This window comes from Lonchura striata, chromosome 10, assembly GCF_050655825.1.
Source record: "Lonchura striata isolate lonStrDom1 chromosome 10, ASM5065582v1, whole genome shotgun sequence".
Taxonomy (NCBI): Eukaryota; Metazoa; Chordata; class Aves; order Passeriformes; family Estrildidae; genus Lonchura; species Lonchura striata.
Genome location: NC_140712.1, coordinates 17,579,238 through 17,602,353, shown reverse-complemented (window position 1 = coordinate 17,602,353; position 23,116 = coordinate 17,579,238). Strand labels below are relative to the sequence as shown.

General features: G+C 47.0%; 1 protein-coding gene across 2 annotated transcripts in view; it reads left to right on the top strand.

Moving 5' to 3' along the window:
• The first annotated feature begins 8,663 nt into the window (after positions 1-8,663).
• The window catches only part of ACAN (aggrecan), a 46,359-nt gene continuing 31,906 nt past the window's right edge, over positions 8,664-23,116 (top strand). Inside the window, exons 1-2 of one of the 2 annotated variants that reach the window (XM_085588879.1) lie at positions 8,664-8,682; positions 9,183-9,447. The gene's annotated coding sequence lies outside the window, so the exon portion shown is untranslated. Of the gene's footprint in view, positions 8,683-8,815; positions 9,082-9,182; positions 9,448-23,116 lie in introns of those variants that run through there. The other variant, XM_085588878.1, reaches the window with a different exon arrangement.

Genomic DNA, 23,116 nt, shown 5'->3' with positions numbered 1-23,116 from the left:
CTCAGCTGCTGCTCAGTTCCACTTTCCCATGCAGTGGATCTGGCTTTTCCTTGCCTCCCAGGACATGTATCCAGACTTTTCTAACTGTGCTTGGGAAAAGAGGGGACAGAAGGTGAAGCAGAAGACAAAGCATGGATGCCATTCCTTCCATGCAAGAAAATATTCTTGGTTTGGGTTTTTTTTTTTTCAGCACCAATACAAAGCACTCAAGGGAACTTTATCCCCATATTTAGGAAGGAAGGGAGGGAGGGAGGGAGGGAGGGAGGGAGGGAGGGAGGAAGGAAGGAAGGAAGGAAGGAAGGAAGGAAGGAAGGAAGGAAGGAAGGAAGGAAGGAAGGAAGGAAGGAAGGAAGGAAGGAAGGAAGGAAGGAAGGAAGGAAGGAAGGAAGGAAGGAAGGAAGGAAGGAAGGAAGGAAGGAAGGAAGGAAGGAAGGAAGGAAGGTGCTCTGGGAGCAGCTGGTCCTGGTGCTGTGACTGTGCCAGGTCTGAAGGCTCACCTGAAGAGTCCTGGCATTACATCATGTTTGGGCTCCCAGCCCATCCTCTCTGAGGTGGCAGGTCCCCTCCTGGGGACAGTGACGTTACCCTTGCAGCCTGACCTCAGTGTCATCACATCAAGTGTCACCTTCTTGCCCACTCTCAGCTGTCCCAGGACTGTGGGAGTCAAGTCACCATTAACTTGTCCCTCAGAGGGAGCAGTTTTGCCACGGTTTTGGCACAGGAGCTGTGCTGGAGCAGCAGCATCCCTGAGCAGGTATCAAGGCTCTTGCCCCAGGCCCTCAGACAACTCTGCTGAAGTATCAAAGCCAACTCACTCCTGCATTTTGCTGAAACTCTGCAGCATCAGGGCAATGCTTGCTGTCTGCTCCTCTGAAGAACAGAATAAATCTCACCCAAACTTCAAAGGGGCAGATGAGGGCTGTGAGTAGAGCCCTTCCTCTGCCTCCCCCAGCCTCAAGGCAGGACTTCTGCAGCAGCGTGGGGTGTCCCAGGCTGAGCCCCAGCAGCTGCCCCAGCCCTGTGCACAGAGGCTTGTTTCTGGCAATGCTGCATCTGGCAGGGCCCTTCCCACTTCACAAATATTGACACTGGGATCTCAACATCCCAGCTGAGGAATAACATTTCCAGAGAGCCCTTGATCTGCAGAGCTGCACTGATAAAGATGGGGGAATTTGGATTTTAGTCCTTTTCTTTCCTCACCACTGTAGCAACTCCTCAGGTGGACCTGTCCAGCCCTGACCCAAATTCAGGCCCCAGGAGCCTCTGGAGAGAGGCACAGAAATGCCTCCTTGAATCTGCAGCCACCTCTTTGCAGGCCAATGGGGGATGTTTCCCAAAAGTGTACAGATGCCAGGAGGCAGCAGCTGTCAAAGGGAGACCTGTTTAGAGCTCCAAGCACGGTCCCAGCTGGTTTTTAAGAAAGCAGTCAGTACAGCAGGCATGTACAGATTGCTGGGAAGGTGTTCTGAGGACTTCTGCCCTGCAGCCTGGGTCCAGCACTGGCAGTGAGTGCAGGTCTGATCCCAGCACGGACCCAAGAGCCCGGGGCAGTTCAAAATGTTCTCTCCTAGCACAAACACAAGCCAAGGTGAGTTTTTCGAACCAGCCACACCATATGTGCCTCAACCAGGCTCAAACGTCTGTTGTTCATCTTTTCCACCTAGAAACTCAGCAGAGGGCAGAAAGAGACACCAGCCTGAGGGAAGGGCCCAGCAGCACCGAGCTAAGGGAGAGGAGGAGGCTGTCTGGAGGTGTGTTTAATAATGGAGACCCATATGAGCATCTCCCTGGCTCTGGATGCTTCTCTGAGAACCCCAGTCCAGTACTGAGGAAAGGATGGGAGGGGTCACAACCTCCTCTCTAACCATGGTCTTGTTAAAGGAAGGTTTATCTACCCTCCTGAGTACTCACAGCTAAAAGGTGAGGCAGGTTATATATATTCCACTGGCACAAAAAGTAGAGGTGTGCTATTAGGAGTAACCCTGAGGATATTTCTGGTCCTTTGGACCTAAAACTCCAGCTCCACCTACCCAACCTACAAACCAGAAAGAGAAATGTCCTCTCTTCTGCAGCAAACAAAAAGACACACTTGCTGAAGACTGGAAAACAAAGAGTGAAATGATGGAACCAGAGGATGAAATTTCATAGTTAAACTGAAAAAGAAAGAAACAGACTGAGAATACCCACAACAAACTAATAATAAATGCAAGAGAAGTGGAAGGAAAAAGCTACCTACTCACTGGCAGCCCTGAGGTTGGATAATTTATCGAGGTTTCCATGTGTCGTGCTTCGAGAAGCCCCCTGCACTCTTTTCCATTTGTACAGGTTTGCAGCTGAGTTCTGGCAGCTCCAGCAGCTGCAGATAGCAACATCCAGCACTGATCTTACATCTGTTATATGTGGGCCTGTGTAATTACTGTCCAGCTGAGTGAAGCTTTTAGTGGGGTTTTGGTTTTGAGATTGACTTTTTTACAACATTTTCTTGTTTACCAGAATGAAACCTCTTTCACTTGCAAATTAAGAAGTGAGATATAAATGGGAAAGGGAAAATGAATACTCTGGGCAGGACTGAGAGGGTTAAGAGGCTCAAGGGGATTCTTGTGTTAATAGAATGACAGAAGAGGCCAAGAGATGAGCATACACTTCTTGCTGAGGACTGAAAACCAGTTAACTACTGTAAGAAAAGCCCACTGCCTGCTGTGAATGTTCTTGGACAGACTGCTTAAAAAATGACCTCTGGGCTGCTGCATGCCAGCAGAGCCAAGTCTCCCTGAAATCCTTTTATTCCTCAGCTGAAGCTGCTCAGCCTGGAGGATTCCTGGAAAGCTCTTTGCCACCAAGTGCCTTGGCCTAGTCCTCTGCTGAGGCTTTAAATTACCAGCACAGTGGCCATGACCTTCAGGAGGGGAAGTACAGAAGGTGTTTCTTCCAGCTTTCAGGAGAAAGCCTTTAGCCCTCCAGAAATAAGTGACTCTGGGGGGGAGCACCTCAGTCACCCCTCAGCACTGAGAGGCACAGGTTCATCCCTCCTGTTTTTCAGCTAAGCTTGTCCAGAGGACAAGCCATACCCAGGGCTGTGGAGCAGCCCTTTCCATGGGTCAGGTTCCTGCTGGTGCTTCTCCTGAGCTTTCTTCTCACCACCAACAAATCAGCTCAATATTTCCTTGTGAAGGGGCATTGGTGTGCTCAGGTCAAAAGTCTCTCCAGTGACCTCTCCCACCTGCAAAGCACCTGGCACATCCCACCAAGCCCAGAGAAGCTTTCTGAAGGAGGCAGATGAAGCTTCACCTGCTCCCAGAGCCTATTTGCTTCCTGCTCTTTGCAGTCCCACATCCACTCCCAGCCTCTTCCTTGCTGACCTCAGACAAGCAAACACTCTCCACTGGAACAACACAAATGCCATAAAAAACCTTGTTCCACAAAAAGAGCAAACAAAGCTACGGGAGAAACTCTCAGAACAACTTCTCCCAAGCAGCACATTTCACTGGGGGGTCAGGGAGGCCTCCAGGCTTCCCTGCAGCCACAGGCAGAGGTGTCTCCCCCTCGGGAGCCGAGCAGGGAGCTGGGAGTGCTCAGCAAACGTCAGAGGGTGCAGACCATAAATACCCAGCCCAGCAAACCTGCCGGGCTTGACGTAACCCCTCGCAAGCTTCCAAGGTCAACAGCGACCTGTTTGTGCTGTGCAGGGTGAGAAGAGGCATTCTGGGAGAAAGGCAAACAGAGGAGATGTCCCATGCCTGCACAAAAGGGGCTGTATTCCCGTGTTGCTCTGTCCCAAGTTGGGAGGAACATAAAATTAGCGCTGTTTTCATTTATTCATTGTACAAACATTCTGCATCGTGCCCACCCCCATGTTTCCTTGCTGAGCCTGCAAGTCTCCATCAGGGAGGCTGGGAGGGGGGCAAAGTTAGGTTCATTCCAAGCAGCTGATTAACAAGGTGAGGTGAGGGCATGAATGTGGCAAGTGGGGAAAAAAAGAGAAAGGGACAGCCGTGAGTTGTGTGTGAGGGCAGGGAGCTGTGCACAGCCTCGCCTTGGCCAAGGGAGCAATCCACACTGTGCCTCCCGTAGAAAAGCTGTTTCACTGTCACCCAGGGATGGCACAAAGGGCTGGACATGTGTCACACACTGTGAGCATGGAGCTGGGCAGCAGGAGGGACAGCAGGTCCCTTGTGCACCATGGATTGTGAAGCCATGTCTCATCCCATTAACAGCCCTGTGCCACCGTGGGCTGCCACCTCACCTCCGGCCTCTCCCCTCACCTAGGGGATGTCAGCCCTTCCCTGCACCTCAAAATGCAAGAGCAGGTGTCCCTGGGGAGCCCTCCAGAAGAACAGAGGGATGAGCAGCCCCAGGACACTGGCCATCCCCTCTGTGTGCCGAGCCCCAGCCCAAATGCTGGTGTGAGCCCTGACACCATGTATCTTAAACCGGTGGCGCCCATCACCTCCAGACCTTCCCTTTGGCCATCCAAGGATGAAGATGAGATGCTGGGCAGCTAGGATAAGCATAAGAGGCCTCATCTTGGTGATCTGGTGTTGTCCAAATCTTTAACCAAACTTGTCCATCCCCACTCCCTTCATACAGCCCCTTGCGCAATCGGAAAGACACCAAGGGGACAAGAGAAGCAAAAAAAAAGAAAATATTTTTTTACAAAATCCACTGCCACACAAACCTCGGTCTGTGTGCACCATCCCACCCGCCAGCCCCAGATTCTATTTTTGTCAGGGGATGAACAAGCCACAATATCGGGGTGGGGGCGAGCCCCGCTGTTTACGTCTGCCAGCGCTGGGACGGGCTGAGCAGAGGCAGCTCATTCAGCAGGAGCCTCCTGGCCACTGCACCTTCAATAGGTGCTTTGTCCAGCACAGGAGGTTCAGGAAGGGCACCGCTTCCAATCCGGGATGCAAACAGGCCTGAGAGAAGATGTGTGTGTGTGTATGGGGTTGAATTTTTAAATATGGGGTGAGTTTTCCACCTGCACTGACAAGACTGATATTCACACTGGAATAAAGGGGCACAGGTGCTGTGTTTGGTGGGGAGGTCCTTCGGTGTCCTTTTTACCCCCAGATGTCAACTCATTTCTTTTCAGTCCCCTTCCATGCTTTCAGGATAAAATTTAAGTAGGCAAAGCCTCTCCTGGGAGGTTTTAGGGCCCTCCTAATTTTTAGCTAGAAGTATGTCAGCGCTGTCCCTTTTCATCCCTCTGTGGGACTCCAAAGTAAAACTATACAATGACCCCCCTCACAGATCCAGTGACTAAAGCAATGACATGGACATTTCTATATTACACCATGCTTTCCCCATCATGGGATTTTGGCTTGGTAAAATGCAGAACCCAAATATGAGGGTCAAAGCTGACATTTTGAGGTGGCAGCTTCACCTCTACAGAGCATCACTGCCCATAAAAACAGCTTAGCAGGGCAGCAAACTCCTCAACTGCTGCAGCAGATAAGGGCTTTGCTGGCTTTGAAAGAGGGAAGAGGGCTGGGAATGGAGATGTTCTGGCTCTAAGACTGCCTTCACCCACAGCCTTGAGTGAGGCACTTTGGTTCTGTGTGCCTCAGTTCAGCGTGGTGGCAGAGCTTGGGCCAGGAGAGCTCAGATATCGATCGCTGCAGGAAATTGTGGCAGCTGATCAAGAAGTGTCTGATGCAATGTCAGACAACTGACTGTAAAAGTATGAACAATACTTTTTGGGCATGAGTTCAAAGGTCGTGGATTGACCCTAAGTCTTCAGAAGCTGAAGAGTGCTCATAGACTGAAATCATGCATAGACTGATATTGTGCACCCCACTCTACCTGTGCACAGAGCAGCTGGGATCCCACAGCCCCTTCTCATGTCCCCAGTGGTTTTTTAAAAATGCCAAATTGGCTTTTAATAGAACACAATAATTCCAGAAATTATAAGTGTTTTAGGGACACAATACCCTCCTTTTCATTCTGAGAGTAAGACAAGCTGAGAGCTGTGCAATGACTGCTGTGGTAGTTGTAGGAAAGGAGCAGCAGTTCACAATGAGAGGTTTGATTAGCACAATTTTTAAAAGCAGTTTGAAAGGTTTACTCTTTATTCTAGTATTTTTCTATTTTTTTCTTTCCCTCTCTCTCGGCTGAAAACCCACCCAAGCCCACCTTTGATTGCTTTTGAAAAACTGCGACTATCACCTTAATTGACACAACCTTTTTCTGTCTGGTGTTTTTCCCTTTTCTGGCCATTTTCATTCAGTGACTGCTTCCACTATATAAATTCTGGATATTCAATAGTTTTTACAGAAAAGCTATTATCTACTTTTACTTGGCCACAGGGTTTGCTCTCATATTCATGCTCAAATATTCGTGCTCCCTGAAGGCTAAACTTGACTGGGAATAGACATAAGCCTCCTTTTAACTTTATAATGACATGTAAAAATCTTACCTAACTGCAAGCACTTTTGCAATGTGTTACCTGTATTTCAAAGAGCCATGAACTGTTGCTTTCCTTTTTTAAACAAAAAAACAAAAGTCATCTATGTGACTTTTTTTTTTTTTGACTGGCCACTCCTCAGCTTAAAGAACAAACAAACACAAGAGCAGTTTATGAATCACAATTTCTCTGAACATATTTAGCTGTTTTTCCAATCCTTCCTGATGCAGACAAAAAACTGGGACAGCCAGCAGGTACTGAACAGTTTCTATCCTTTCCTGAAGCTGCTAAGAAACCACTGTGTGTGGAGCATCACATTTTCCTAACTGGTCAGCTCTGAAGTGGAATTTTCTCTGTTCCCTGGCTTAAGCTCACCAAAGGTTCAAATGAGGTTTTCTTTGCCAAACCACGGCAGCAGCAGAGGGTACAGAGGGCTCAGTTATTCCACAGCAAAACAACTAAACATGTACATTTCCCAAAAGATCTTTATGTTACGGGGAGAAAGGGCTGTGGTGAGGCATGAGCTGTTTCAGTGTGTCTCACGTACGTGAGTCTGAGCAAAATCAGCCAGGTCACATTTTATGGATCCTGTCTATGTGTCTTTTATACCCAACTGGAAATACCAAGTCCTGCCTGGAGAATGAGCTGTCATGCCCCATCTGCAGCGTGTTTTGCCTGTCTCCTTTCATTGCCATGGCTACACTGTGCTGGCCATGAGGAAACACCCCAGCTAGTGCAGGGGGGAGGCAGGTGATGATCCAGCCCAGCCCTGTCTATCCCAGCCCAGCCAGCACCTGCAGGTGGTGGCAGCCCTTGGATGGATCCAATGTCCTTTGAGTAGGGCCCTGCTTTATCTCAGCAGATGAAGAATTAAATTTGATATAAACAGACAGTGCTCATATAGACAGGCTCATGAGGAAAGCAAGCACAAATACAGGCTGGGCAGAGAACAGATTGAGACTTTACTCTCACTGAGGAGCAGGACTTGGTGTTGGTGGATAAGAAGCTCAGAATGACCCAACAAGGTGCACTTGCAGCCCAGAAAGCCAAACACGTCCTAGGCTGCACCAAAAGCAGTGTTTCAGGAGACACTTCCCTTTCCAATATCCTTTCCAAAGCTTTCCCTCGCTGCCCTTTGGACTTTTAACAGATGGGCACCTGGAAAGTTTTGAAATTGATATCTAGTGCTGCACTACTGGGGAAAAAAAGGGTGTGGAGGGGATAATCCAAAGGGAAATTCACAACCAAAATTTGGGATTGAATCTCTGAGATGGAATAAGGTACTTGCAGGAAGAAGTGAGGCTCCATGCTCTGTGGTCTGGGAGCATTACCTGTCAGGGTGATGGATACAGGGCTGGTGGTTATGAGCCTCAGGTTAAAAAGTGAGGCAGTCAAGGAAGCAAGTTTTGAAGTGAGGCATGGGACCAAAATAATTTATGGAGAGAGGAGAAACTATTATATCACAAATCAGACAGAAAAGCAGGATCCTGGGAAAAGAGCAGGAAGTGCAGATATTAAAGATCATATTAAAAGAGAAATGGAAGGAGAGATACTGAGGGCAGCCATGTGGTTTTGGTGCACAGGAGGACCTGCCTGTGCTCAGTTTCAGATTTTACCTTTACTTCAGGCTGGTGGTGCTCTCTTCCATGTTAGAAACAACAGACTTTTCAAACAAAAGTGCTTTTCTCAGCTGTGAACACCTCAGCAGTTTTCACCTGCTCCCAGCTGTCATCTGGCCCCTTCACAAGCCAAGGTCTGCAGTCACAGACCCATTTCCTCCTCCCCAGTCACAGCTTTTTATCTGTTTCAAAGGTACAAGCAGCCTCACAGAATAAAAAAAAAGGAAAAGAAAACACATTACAGTTCTCTCAGCACTTTCTCACGGCTTCACTCCTGCCAAGGATTCAGTTAGGAATCCTCCTCGGTTTTGGGGTAGTCTCTTCAGGCTCCACCATTCCTAGGTGTGTGTACAAGCTCTCCATTTCTCCCCAGTTCACCCCAAATAACCCTAAAACACACTTATTCCCAAATGCCTCCTTTCTCTGACTCTATATCACTTATCAATTTCTGATGCTCCAGGTGCTTCCCTTTTCCTAGTGCTGAGCATCCCTTCCTTCCCTCCATCACCTGCCTCCCTACCTCAGCAGCAAGTGGGGCCATGCAGAACTTCCCTGAACTCTCCTGTTTGCTGCTGGTTTTGGGCTTCCCAGTGGATCTGCTCCTTTCTGCCCAGACTGCAGTGATATTGACTGCACTGCAGACACACATGCTTTGCTCAGGTTCCTTAATTAGCTTCATCTTATTTTAGTTTGCATAAACCACGTTCTCTTTTTACTACACAAACTATTTCTTCTCTCTCAACCACTTGTGGTGCCCCAACCAGTTTGCTTCCAAACCAGAGGGCTAAATTTAATCCCCCACTCCCCATTCGGCTTTCTCCATTTACAGTATTTTTTTTTTTTTTTTGGTAATGCTTTTTTCCCCTTTCTTTTCTTTTCTGGGTTGGGTGTTTGGTTTGGGTTGTTGTTTTTTTTTTTCCCTCCTTCTTTCCAAGAGGCTGGGCTTCCTTTTTGGTCCATAAGCCCTCCTATTTCCCCCTGCCCCCTGGATGCCTGCCTACCTTTACTCTAAAATCCAGAGGAGGATCCAATACACTTAGAGTGCCAGCTCTTCAAGAGGTATCTAAGGAGGCTGACAGGAGTTTGATGGTCTCTTTTGCAGCCAGTGGCAGCTAATGTGGTCTGAAACCCTCTCTCTCTTTTTTGCCATTCACACACAGTACTTACTCTTCAAGCTTGCTGCTGCTGCCACTGCCTGAAAGGACCTGAAATACCACATAGGGAATTTTGATTTCTTCTGGGGAGCCAGGGAAGGAAAAAAAAAAAACAAAAACACAGAAAAACTCATCTGGAGATTGTGAAGAAGACATACAGGAACAGCAAGAAGTGGCAAGCTCTTTACTTCTTGAACACTGAAAAAGACCTCATTTCTCTGCCAGGTGTATGGGACTTAGATTCTGGAAGCACTGCACTGAACTGTCAAAGGTAACGTATCGCACTTTCCTCCCTTCTCTCTCTTTGGTGTCTTTTCCTTAACTTTCCTAAGTGCTCTACAGAAGCAGGCTCTCAGTGGATTGGTTGTTTCCCTGCTGAGCAACCAGCAGAGAAACGTGGGATAAGCTGTAAAATTGATTGAGCCAGAGCTTCTCCCTCCTGCAAGCAGCGCTGCAGCGAAGGGGAGCCCGAGCCTGGGCTTTGCCTCGGCACGACGGGTCCTGAGCAGCACCCCACAGCTCGTGGGGAGCAGCCCCACAGCCAGGGGCTACAGCTGTGTGCCAAGTTTGTTGGCTGGCTCAGGGAAGGGAGGGAAAGCACGGATGGATTCAGAGATCCTGCAGTCAGAACCATGAGGTGGGAGAGCAGGGACAGGGTTATCCCCGTTCCCCCTCCGAGCCATCGGTGTTTGTTTGTGGTGGATCTCAGCTGCTGCTGGAGCTCAGGTGATGTGTCTGATCCTGTTCCCGAGCTCTGGGGACAGAGGCTGCTGTCCTGCTGACTTGTGGCGAGTGTCCCGGCCAGCGCTGGGGTTTGCTGTGGTCATGGCTTTGGTCGGTGTCATTGCTCTGCCACAGGGCAGGCAAAGGGTGAGCCCTGAGCTGGGGGGATGCTGAGCTCTGGAGGCAAATTCAGAAAGAGGATGAAAAGAACCAGGGTGCCCAAGGGTTTGACAGCTCTCCCCTTACATGAGGATGTCAGGGACTGGCAGCTGGCAGAGTCCCCTGGGTTGCTTCCAGTGAGCTGCTCCGAGTGTTCCTCAGAACCTGCCCATTTTCCAAAGCCATTCACAGATGAAATATACTTTTAGCAATAGTTTTCAGGGAGCTGAGCTCTTGTCCAGAAGTAGAGAAAGAAAAAATAGGTTTTATTTGTCAGAATCTCTATCAGAAATTACTTCTTTCCATTCATTTGCTACCCTTTAAGACTTCTCAGTTACATCTTGTGCTCAGTAGAGCTCTGCACACAGAATAAAGAGTACATTTTAACCTTTCCCTTTTGAGTTGTTAGCTAAAAAGACGTCAGTTTGTTAAGCTTTCCTTGGTTTCTAAAATAGCTTTGCCAGATGTGCAAAGGGGGAAACATCCCACAAAGAAATAGTTGGGAGAGAGGAATTTCTTAGCATTCCTCACTACTTTGGTTTCCATCTATAAGCTCCTGGAGAAGGATGTTGGCTGGGCAGAGGGGCCAGTGGTTTGGGGACTGAAATTTGTGGGATTTCAAATCCTGCAAAGGCACTATTGGAAGCTGAACTATTCCTTTCTTTGCTTTGGTTGTTTGATGTTATATTTTCCTCCTGGCTTGAAGAGGCTCTATCTGCCTGACAGGTCAAAGGGGAAATTGCCCCTCTCTGACATGTTTCAAGTTGTTAGAGTGGAAAAGGGGAGGCATCACCTCCCACCATCACTGGCTGGGACAGAGGCTGAGCTCTTTCTGCAGCCTGGGCAGTCTTTGGAGGGTGCTCCAGCTGTTCCACTTGAGTTGCTGTTCAATGTTTCATATCATCACCTCTGTGTACAGTAGCCAGCTTTGACAGCAGCTCGAGGCCTGGAGGATGGATGGGCAAAGAGAGCAGACAGGACTGGAAATTGAGGGTGTGAAAGAGGTGGAGGGGAAAACTTACTAAAGAAAAGAGGTCTCTAAACTAAATTCAGCAGACTTAGACTCCATCAGAGCAAACTGCAGCTCATGGCTGTAAGACACTGCCAATAAGTGAGGAACATTAAGGGGTTTAAAGGAAAAGAGAATGGATGGTATCACTTTAAAGACAGAAACAAGGGAATGTACATGAAAAGAAGGTTAGATTGCTGTTAAATGCTCTGGTCTCACCCAGGAATGCACATAATGATCAGGAACTCCAGAACTCCAAAATCCACTCCACGTTGCTGGTCTATCCTCTCCCCTCTCCGGGGCAGATCTGCATCTTGCACGGACCCAGTGACTTCACTGCCTTCCCATGCTGCCTGACACCCGGCGGCAACGTGGGTTGGTGGAGGGCCAGTTTGAAAAATCAACGGGACCTTTCTTAGCTGCCTGAGGCATCTTTTCCACCGCCGCCCGCCTCCATCTCCTGGCTTCCCCCTTTCCCTTGCCAGAGGTGGGACGGCTGCTGTACCACAAGGCACCCTAACCCAAGCTGCTCTCCTCCTCCTCCTTCCCCCCTTCCCGAGCCCTCTGCAGCCTCCACGTGTGGAACAAGCCGGGCTGTGTGTGCTGCTCTCCGGCAGCTTCCCAGCATCAGTAACAAAAGCCGTGTTCATAGCGGCTCTGGACCACATAGGGAGCCAGCGCACGACGGCTGCCGAGCAGCCCAGGGCAGCCGGGGCTGTTTAAAGAGAGAAGGAGAGAGAGGGACGGCAAAGAGAGAGAGCTGTTATATATATTAAAAAAAAAAAAAAATTTACTTGAGCCCAGTGCAACAACGGAAACCTTACAGTTTACTTTTAAGAACTCAGAGCTTCCTTGTGAGCGGGCAGAACAGCCCAGCCTGTGTGTGCGGGGCAGGGCTGCGGGCTCTGCTGTGTGCACAAGGGCGGTGTGTGAGCTGCCTCCCTCCCCTCCCTCTCAATGGCTCACAGTATAAATCTAAAGAAGCTTTTTGTTGGCCTGATGAATAGGCAGGGGGTTTTGTCGCGCTACCCGCGCAGTCTTTTTTGAGACGCTTCACACCGAGATTTTTTTTTCCCTCCGTGTGCTTTTCACTGGACTTTCCTTTTTTAAGAAAAATTTCCACGTCTCCCTTGCATAATATCCCCCCTCCTCCGTACAGAGCAGAGAGCAGAGGGGTGGGGGAAGGATGAGAGACACCAGAACCATTCTGCTTGGGCACCCCAAGACCCTCCATGTGCTTTAGCTGTTGAAATGCCCTGAGGTGTTAAGTAGCAGCCCCATGGAACTCCTTGCTCCCACTTCCTTCCCCTGCTTTACAAGCCCAACTGCTGTGCCATGGGCTGTAGTGATCCAATGCTCCAAAGGCTCCAGCTCGTGGATGGAGGCAGCTGGAGCTGTGTCACTGCTGCTGTGACCAAGCAAGGATAAGGGAGATGCTGTGACTTGGGCATGTTGGTCACACAGCGATGTTCAGAAGCCACCAGGACCCCGTTCCTGCTGTACATGCTGTGTGGAAGTAGCCTGGAAGCTTCTTTGCCTGTGGGTTTCCATGAGTCTGGCAGCTCCTGAGGCTGGCTGAGGGGGAAACCTTGCTGTGCCAGGGAGCTGGGCAGGAGGAGAGCCACAGAAAGAGCTCTGCTGAGGGAAGGAAGCAAGAGATGAAAGCAGGGTAATGAAAGACCTGTGACAAGCATGACCCTCTGGGCTTTCACCTTTGTTGTTGCTCTTTATGTTAACCAAGGCTTTATGCAACTAATGGCTTTTCCATAGAATACACTTTATAGATCAATTCAGAGGACACCTGGGGCAGATAAAGTAGAGAGAATTTTGGACAAGACCCAAAATTAACTCAGGTGATTAATAGCCCTACCTCATTGCTCAGTACCTGCCAAATTGTCACTGTGTCCTAATTTCTTGTGGGTTTATGATGGAAAGGAGCAGTTTTTGCTGTGAAGAACTCGGGTTAGGGGATGTCCCATGAGAGGCAGGTCTGACAGCTTGACCCCAGTGCTTGCTATGATATTAGTGAGGCACCACATGACCCTTGAGCACTTGGATAGCCCTGGTTGCCACCGTGTTATCAGGAAGCCACCTGGGAGCCAGGGATCTCTTGACACACCTTGGTGTGGGAGAGATGAACCCAGCACAGGGTAGGGCAGGTCCTGGAGGAAAGGGACTTGCTTTGACAGAGCCCACATCAAGTGGCAAGAGACAAAAGGGCATCCAAGAGCAGCCACCTCATGTCATGGGGATGAAGTGATCAGGACAGGAAATCTCTTCTAGCAGGGTAGTGCTCACTGGTTAGGCCTGAGAGGAGTAAAATTGTCTATTAAGCCATGCCAAACAAACCTAGTGTACATTAGTGGGAGAATATGGAATGTAAATACTCATGCCTCAAGGCAGAAGGGAACCACTAAATGCCTTGTGTTAAAAGAAAGTTCCTCCTCAGCAATTTACTCCCTATTTTTCAATGATGAGAACTTTGCTCTGAAGCTGGTAATATAGGTCTTGTCTAAGACAGGATACTGGTCTGAGCATTGGTTCAGACCATACACCATTGGTTTCATCTGCTCTGGCAATTTCCATGTGCCTTTGGCTTCTCCAGTGCCCTTGGTTAGCAGTGGGCAGAAGATTTGGAGGCTTTATTATTTGTTTATTTTGTAGTGTAGGCAACCACTGAAAGAAAAAAGGAATCATTTGTCATGGCTGTAGGACATACAGATTTGACTTAATAGGAATAATTTGACAGGACACAAAAATCTGTAGGGGAAACTAAAAGGAAATAACCAAGGAACATCTTCTGCCTGAGGTTAGATGACAGACTGAATGAGAAAGGTGTGTGGAAAAAAATGCAAAGGCCAGCAGCTGATAAACAGATGAAAATGTTGCTGATCCCTTCCAGCTGGAGCTCCCATCCATCATTTGCACCTCTGCTGAGAGAGCAGTCGCTGTGCTGGTGATGGAATAACCTGTAATCCACAGCAAAACCTGCAGCTCCTGCTGGGATCCTGCACAGGGTCAGGGATAAACACCCCTGGAAATCCCCAGGCACCACAGGCTTTGCACAGGGCAGGGCAGATTCAGTAGCTTGGCTGGCCTAAGTCTACTGACTGTAGAAGATTAATCCATCTTAGCAGTCCTGTGGTAGAGCAGCTGTAGATCTCAGTATAATTAACATTACATCATCTGTACCACAGTTTCAAGGTTGAAATAATCATGTAGATTACATATTGGAAATTACAGAATGGCATTCATATAAATGATTAACTGCCACTGTTACTTAACCCAAAAAAATAGTTTCTCTGGTGTTTGGTGTATAAATAATACCCTGTGCCTCTACAGTGCTCAGCTTCAAAGCAGTACTTCAGTGCTTTACCACAACAAACACCCTCCCAATCTGTAATAACTGGTCTGCAAATTATGTCTTTTCCTGTGTTGTAAATTACACCATGCAGTTACTGCCACTGCTGCTATGGCATTCGGTCTGGTTAGTAAATAATACTCTTTCCTTACCATTGTATGTGGGTCTTAAATAATAACCTGTCCTCATACAGCAGTTGGCATGTAAGCATCACCCTCATCCTGCCTGGCACCTTGGAGTGCACAGAACATCCTGCTGGTGCAGAACAAATTGTAGCTTTCCTGTCCATAGTATTTGCCCTCTAAATATTGCTCTGCTGTTTTGTATAGCACTTATTGTATAAATAATACCCTGCTGCCTCATAGTAATTCATATGTAAGTGATCCCATCAGGCTGCAGGGTTCTTACTCTGCTAATATTGCTTGCTACACCAGCACTGTGCAGAGATGGACACTGGGCTCCCAGCTCAGCCCTTCACCACTGATACTTGGGCCTCCTCTCAAAAAACAGGGTGGTCAGTGGCCACAGAGCTAATGCTACCCTGAAACTATCACTGTGTGTCAGCAGGAAAAGGGATCACCCCTTTGCTTAGCCAGCCAGCTCATGGGATTGTGACCCTTCCTCGTGTCCTTCCAGACAGGAGCCACTTTTCCAGAGTCAGGACAAAATCCTTGTGCCTTCACAATTCCCAGGTTCCCTGCAGTTTGTCTCCTGAAAAAACCCCTTGATGCTGCTTAGAGCAGGGATCACCTGCTGGTCCTGTTGTGTGGCATCCTGCCTCTCACAGGACACGTGGAAGGATTCAGCACCACCAGTAATGGTGAGATGTGTTTAGCAGTGGACAGAAGGTGTTCATTGCTCAGCTCTGAATCTGTCCAGCATTTTGAAATGCTCCAGACCAACCCCAGCGTGCCCTTGATCCCCTCCTCAGTGCTGTACCCATTTCATCTGTCAAATCATTGCCAAATCAGAGACAGGGACATCCACCTTCCTTTGCACCCATCAGCACATGAATGTGTTTTGAACCATTTTGGTCATTCTTTCACCATATCCAGGTAGGAATGTGGGTCACAGACACAAAGAACTCCAAGACAGCCAAGATCTCCATTTCAGCTCACTTTCAGTGCTGTGCTTCCAGCTCTCACTGGCACATAAAAGATGTCTGAATTATCTTGCCCAGGCAGCATCATCCCTCTGAGAAATATGGTTTCAAGTTCAGTGTGGTCTGTGAAGCCTTCCTGAGAAATAGGTTCTCAAGTGAGCTGGCCTCTGCTGAATATCACACAGGATACCTCACTTCTGCTCTTCTTTTGGTTACTTACATACAATTGCCATTGGCCTCCTACTTGGATGAGCACATTGAACTGACATAAACACATGTACTTTATGAATGTTATGCTCAGCCCTTTGTTTCCTAGATGCTAAGGTTCTCCACTCCTCCTGAATATTCAATGGCACCTCATCTGCTCAGGTATTGATAGAGAAATGGAACTTCAGAATCACAGTCTAGCAGCAAAGACAAGAGGTTGGGGCTTTTTATGCTTGGGTTGGAAACTTTCTCACACTGCAGTCTCAGATCAACACTGAAGCTTTACTCATTTCTCCATTGTGTGTATTGGCAAAAGTGAAGATAAATACATTGGTTGGCACCTTCTCTTCAACTCTGGCACAGTTCATTTCCAGTTTCTTCTATTCTCCAACTGGATTGCTTTCTGTTCTGTAATGTCAGTGCAGCTGACTGGTTTTCTGTAAATCTGCATGCAGTACCTCACCCATCAGAGATGTCTCTCTCTTTTGTGCTGTTGGGTATAATTAAACAATAATGTTACTAAACTGGTTGGGTATGAGGGTCATTAGATGCTCAGGTAGCTGATTGGATTTATCTCCCTTATAAAATCAGTTCTTTCCCAGAAGTTGCTTTAGGGATTCAAAGCCAGTTTTACAGCAGAGTAACCAAAGACAGAGAGAAGCAATTCTGCAAATTCCATTAAGTGCCTTGCTCATCCATTTGCATCTCTAAATTCTGAAATACCATGCACAATTTGGCAGACCATCAGAGTTTTACTACACAGTTTTGCCATTCCCAGAAGTCTCACAGCATCTCAGAGTGCACTGTTCCCTTTGCTATAGTGTCAAAACTTGTACTCAAGATCGTTGACAGCACCATACAGAAGCAATCTGTTAAATTTGCTAATGGCCAGTGGGCCTGGTGTCTCTTGCTTTCCAAAATATTTGCTTTTCATTTTCATTCCCTTTTGCAGCACCCTTATGGTGGGAATGAGATTCACTGAGTCGTGCAGAGGGCAAGCACAGGGCTCACAGCCTGTGGGATGTCCAGCATGGATTTTGTACATCCCAATGCCCACAGAAGGTCCAAGATATTGACTTGACTCCAGATATTGGCTGGACAAGGCTGGAGTCTGTGTGGACCAAACTTAAGGGGCCAAAATTATTATCACTGCAGGCCCTCACCCTCCCATTATGCTTTCATTTAAAATCATTAACTGAAAGCATGACTGATTCAACATGTTTGCAGGAATGCTCATCCTAAATGCTGGAGAGAATATTTTTGGTTTGCACATTTAGCTGTCTGCTGTTTTTCTGAACATCTCTCCTGTTGTGTGGTTTATTTCAGTGGTGCATCAATGTCCACTAATGCTGTGATGGCTCTTCAGTTGCAGCTGCGGAATTTCCATGATTTGCAGGCTGCTGTGTGACAGTGCCCAATGTTATGTATGATTTCATCCAATTCTCACACTGTGTGTAAAAGCCATAGAGCATTTTCTTTGCTATATTGTCTTAAGGAATCAATTCTTCTTTTGTCAGAAAGCAGCGTTCTCTGTGCCAGCTTGTGGGGATTTAGACATCCTTTTGAGGGCTCTCTCTCCTTCTTTTCAGGACTTGCAAGCAGTTACCTGTCTAGACTAGGTTTTAATTGAAGAATTTGGGATTCATGTTCCCAGCCTCAGAGGTAAATGGCATCTTTACTACTGATTCCAGTGGTAACTGGATCTGACCACCAGAAAATTTACCTGCCTGCCTTACTGGAAGAATGACAAGATAGGTTAAAATAAATCATAATTATTACTTGCCTTTGAATTGGTCTTTTACGCCAACAGTATGAAACAAATTTACTTTTATACAGTTTCCCTTAGTATTGTTGCATATTTGAGTTAAATTATAAGCACAACATGCTCCAGGGTCCATTTTAAAGCCCACATCTCCTCCATTAATGCTGGACTGTATGTGCATATTTTAAACACTTTGCTAGGCAGTTATTCTGCCTACAAGGGGATCTGTGTTGGTGCCGTTCTGTGCCTCAAAATGTGGGCACTGTTGGTTTTAAGGTGTTCCACATATCTCTGGAAAAACATTTTCTATTGCCCTTAAAGAATGCTTCACCAAACACTGGACAACATTTTGGAGCTCTTCCTCAGCCACATCTTATTTATTTACCTCTCAGAAAACTTGTTTTTCCCATCGAATTGCTGTTTGGGTTTTCTCCATACCTCACTTTCTCTTTTTGAAGGTATGACATACAGACTTTGCTTAGCAAACTGCAAATTTGGGCTCAGCAGAAGCAGCTCTCCAAATACCTGTGGCTTGTGTTAAGGTTACATTTCTTTGCCTTCATAATCTACACCTTACAGAATAATTTTATATTTCATGTAAGAGCCTTGCTTTTGGATTCCCGTGGTCTCCCAAATTCACATTTGGGCTCTCTATGCCTGGCCAGCAGCACTTTTTAGATTCCAAGGTCTCTAAGGCAGAGACTGTCATCTGTCTGTGCTGATGTGAGCTGTGATGAAAAGATTATTGATACTCATTCACTGACCCTAGACTGAAACCCATTTTGGAGAGGGTAATTGTCTTCCTCGTGCTCTCTCTTTCAATGTCACATCCACACAGTTTTCTCCTAAGTTATACCATACCTAAAACCATTTATAAGATTTATAAGATTAAAGGATCTCTATATACAAAATGTACATTCAGGTCAGAGTTTGTCTGTATTTCCAGTGCAATGTCTCTGTTCTTTAGGGTAGTTTCACCATATGTTTGAAGGGAACAGACCTTTCAGTGTGGGCAGAGATTCAAGAAGACACTAAGACCTCCTTCGGGAAAAAAAAAAAAAAAAAAAAAGGCTGTGATTGAGTTTTGGGTCCAATATAATTAAAATTTTATTCTTTTATCTTTGTTGCTTTTTTCAGGAAGTGTTTGTTTGAAGGGTTTTCTTGGTGAATTTTGGCCTGAGCTAAGATGAGAATCTCAAGACAAGGAACTGAAAACCTTCTGTCACTTATTCTCTCTGTTATGATGAGTCGCATTACCTTTCCTCCTGGGTGGGTGAATACATCACCCAGAGAACAACATCCACTGGAGGGAGGGGTCAGAGGCTAAGAAAGGACAATTTTTTAGGCATCTTTTCCATCTCATCTCTCCTTTCTTTCTAGCTCTCTTGCCAGTCTCATAAAATAGGACTTAAAGCTTTTGAGGTCTCTGATGGATGGTCCTTCTCTGTGGCAGCCCCAAAACAAGCTTGTTTGGCTGTAAACCATTTTGTCCTTATCTTCTTTCTTGTCATGGTTTTGTCTCTGCTGTACAATTTGGCTTCGCTCTAAAGCATCACTATAGCAGAAAAACACAAGAGAGAGATTTATTTTCTGCCTGGAGTCCCCGTTGGTTTCTTCCCAAGAAGAAAAGGACAGTGTGAACCAAAGGCAGGAATTACTGTTTGGACAAAGTGACCTGACAAGTGAATAGGAGCAGTGGATGAGTGTCCGTGCCCAATGGAAGCGCCCCTAGCACGGAGAGCTGAGCATCCCTCAGTGTTCCCTGCACAGTGAAATCCCCTTGGCATCACTGGTGCAGGACAGGGCACTTGACTGCGCTCTCTTCCCCAAAAGGAACAGAGCAGTACTAAATTAGACAGAGAACTTAATGACTGAGCCAGTGAAATTAAATTAAACACACACTGTGTGTCTTAGCTAAGAGTGAAGAGAGCACTGCACACCAGAATGGTCTCTGGTACAGGAACAGTCTGAGCACACAAAAAAAGGAAGGAACTGTGCAGGCATGCAATGCTATGAAGATGCTCAGAGGTCTGGAGCACTTCTTCTTTAGAGACTGGCTGGGAGAGCTGGGAATGTTCAGCCTGGAGAAGAGAAGGCTCCGTGGAGACCTTAGAGCACCTTCCAGGACCTAAAGGGGTTACAAGAAAGCTGGAGAGGGACTTGGGACAGGAACATGAGGGAATGGACTCAAACTGACAGAGGGGAGTTTAGATTAGATATTTAGAAGAAATTCTTTCCTGTGAGGACAGTGAAACACCAGTACAAGTTGCCCAGAGAAGCTGTGGATGCACCATGGCTGGAAGTGTTCAAGACTATGTTGGACAGGGCCTTGGGCAAAGTGGTCTAGTGAAGGGTGTCCCTGTCCACAGCAGAGGGGATGGCACTGGATGATCTTTAACATCCCATCAAACCCAAACCATTCTATTATTCTATGACTACCAGGTGCCATGAGATGGCAATGGCCAGGAGAGTGACTGGGGATGAATATAAAGGGAAAACATGAAAGAAGAGATTATCTGGTGAGATTTCAACAGGGCCTTAAGCCATCCACACACTTACAGGAAAGCCCCTGGTTTGTACAGCCAGCCAGCAGCCTCGGGCACTGCCCCTGCTCAGCTCCCCACGGCTGCTTGGCTCCATCCCTGGACGGGACCAAGAGGCAGCGCTTTGTCCATGGTCCACAAAATCTTTCACCACTGCTGAAGCTGTCAAGAGGGGGACAAAGTGGTCTGGGAGAGCTGGTCGAGGAGGAAATGAGAGGAGACAGTGAACCATTCTCCTGCTGTCGTGCATGAGGCAGTTTCAGGGGGTGCAATGCCCAGCCATTGATTAAGTTTTCCTAGAACCAGGGATGGGAGTGAAAAGCTGCTTCTCTTCTTTAATCCTTCCTGTACCATTCAACCTCCTGGAGAAATACAAGCTGGCATGGATGTTTTGTGCTCAATTTAGTTGTCAGAGGTTTGCTGGCAGAGGAAATGGAGAAGTAGGAGAGTCTTGTTCAACACAGCCAAGGCAGCAAAACCCTCATTTATAGTCTGAATGTGAAGCTTGTGATCTCTTTGTGCTCTGTGCAATCTCCATAAGCTGGAAGGCAGAGTGAGCCCTGTACCTTCAGAACTGTGTGATCATATAATTCCCAGACATCTGACCAGTTTGGTGAAAACCCACTCCAGTGCTCTGGTAAAGACCCTTCTTTTGACACCAGAGTGTGTGAGATCCTTCAGCAGCAGTGCAAAATTCACACTTGCATTGTGGTTGGGGGTTCACATTGCTGCCAGAGAAATTACCTGGAGTCTCAGTGAGTAGAAGCTGAGAGGAAAAGCTCTTTTACTCCTAGGACTTCCTCTGCTTGTCTTGCACAAAGAGTGTGTGTGAACATTTGATATGAGTGTGCCTTTCTAAGGAGTCACAAATACTTTGAGGATCTGGGTACAGGGGAAAATAGTAATCCCTTTCTTCTCCAATAAAAATGTCAGTGATCTGCTGAGTAAGAAAAGAATATTCTCCATCTTCTGGCGTTATGAAGATTAAAAAACGCCAAGATATTGGTAGGTTTCAAAAGGTGCAGATTATTTATGGGAAGTAGTAACAGTCTCTTGGAGCACTGGCACTACATCCTGAGCAGCACACGGCAGGATGGCTCCCCTCTTTCAGCCAGTAACCAGAAAACCCCAGGCCCTCTCCCATGCCATTTGCCCTTTTGTCTTCCAGGTCATCCCAAAGGGGGGATCAGTTTGAGATTCCACCTTCCTAGCAAAGCTAAACTGTTCATGTCTTGAATTTATGAGACAGGAAATCTACTTGCGAGAAAAACTGGGGCTGAAACAGCCTCATTTAAGTAAATCTAAGCACAGTGTTTACACAATGTCTGGAATTAATGCAGAGAAAACTTTCAGGTTCCAACTTTCGAAAGAGAAAATGGGGAGCAAAAAGAGGCAGATAGTGAGACTGTGATGAAGCTGGAAGGTCTTCCTCCAAGTTGGATGAAAGGTTGCTTTTACTGCTGTTAAGCACCAGCAGCATGCTGTACTCTCTAAGTCAAGGCCAAGATAGGATATGATTGCTCACCTGTCTTTTTTGTGTCCAAGGTGTGACACTATGAGGAGGTTTAACATCACCAGCTGTGTGCATTCCCAGCATGGACAGCCTCACCAAAGATCAAGGAGGGGTCTGATGTGTGTAGCACAGCAGTAGAAAGTGTCCTTAACCAGAGGTTGCTGCAGTTTTGTATCTTGTGAGGTGCCCATTCCCATGAAGGGACATTAATGCAATGGGGCCGTGGAGTCACAACTTCTCATCAGTGTGACACAGTGTGTAGAGAGACCCTAGAGCCACACACGTGGTCCTGTGGCTCTCACCTTCAGCCTCCTGAGGTTGTTGTCATTCCAAGCTAGCATGATGTTTTCTGTCTACCTGGAAAAATCATTGTGAAGTTGGCAGGAGCCAGCTTTGCAGTGTCTCTTCCAGTGCCACCCAGTGCCCTGTTAGGTGAACTTCCACATGGTATTTCTTAGGAGCATCCAAGGTGATTTTGGGTAGCAGAGTATTAACAGCTACCAGATCTGGGCAGTAATGAGCAGAGTCTGTGAAGATTTAGGTCTCCATGCCTATAGATTCTCTATGAAAACATGGTTTCAAACACTTTATTACTTTCTGGAAAGCCATCCTTCTGGAGGGCTGAGCTGGGTCAGAGCAGAAGGGTTGTCCATGACCTCTTTAAGGCCTGCTCCAACCCAAACTATTCCATGGTTCTTTGGAATCTTCCGCCAGCATAAAAGCACTGCAGAGATTTGCTGTTCTGTAGTCACACCCACATCTTGATCTGCAGCCAGACAGGGATGATTGCTCATTGTTAATGCTACATCTTTGTAAAAATAAGGTTTCAGCCTTCTTCTGAAGGAGACTTCTCCAAGTGAGAAGTCAAATTCTGCACGAGGGAAAATCTCCAGTGCATCCTGTGCATCATCCACACACGGATGCTGCCACTGAGATGAGCTTTACCTGTCCTGAACAAGCTCCCTCTGAGGATTTTCCAGGTCCCTCAATCGTTTCTTCCTCCTCCTCTGTACTGTGCTTTGGCAGCTGAGATCCTAGGTGCACAGAGACTACAGCTTTTGTGGTTTTCATGGGACTTATAGTGAGCCAGTGCATTTGGATGGAAAAAGTTGTCAGTTGAAGGACTGATTATTGACTTCCTTGGGTCATGGCCCAAGCTGCCATCTTCACACCTCACATCTGGGGAAAATCTGGTTTATCTTCTTTTGTATTGTGCTGGTTTTGCTTCCCGTGTCTGGGGGAGTTTCACTTAAGGCTGACAGCAGCTCCAGAAAAAAGTGTACAAGATATAAGAAGACTTTATGAAGTGCATAATCACCCACTAATTTCTAAAAATTAGATGTCTAACAGTGCTCCAGGCTCCCTTGCTAGCTGACAGAAAAGGCTGAACTCCTCTTTAAAGGTTCTCAGCTGAGACACCTATTTTATAAGGAGATTAACTGCTTTTTAGAAGTTTCAGTTCCTCCTCTTGGACTAGAGCAGATTTTGAGTGTGAGCTTCAACCAGTCTCAAAGGCTCATTGTTCCCTTGAACTCAGAGGCTCCAGGGCCTGTTTGAGTGT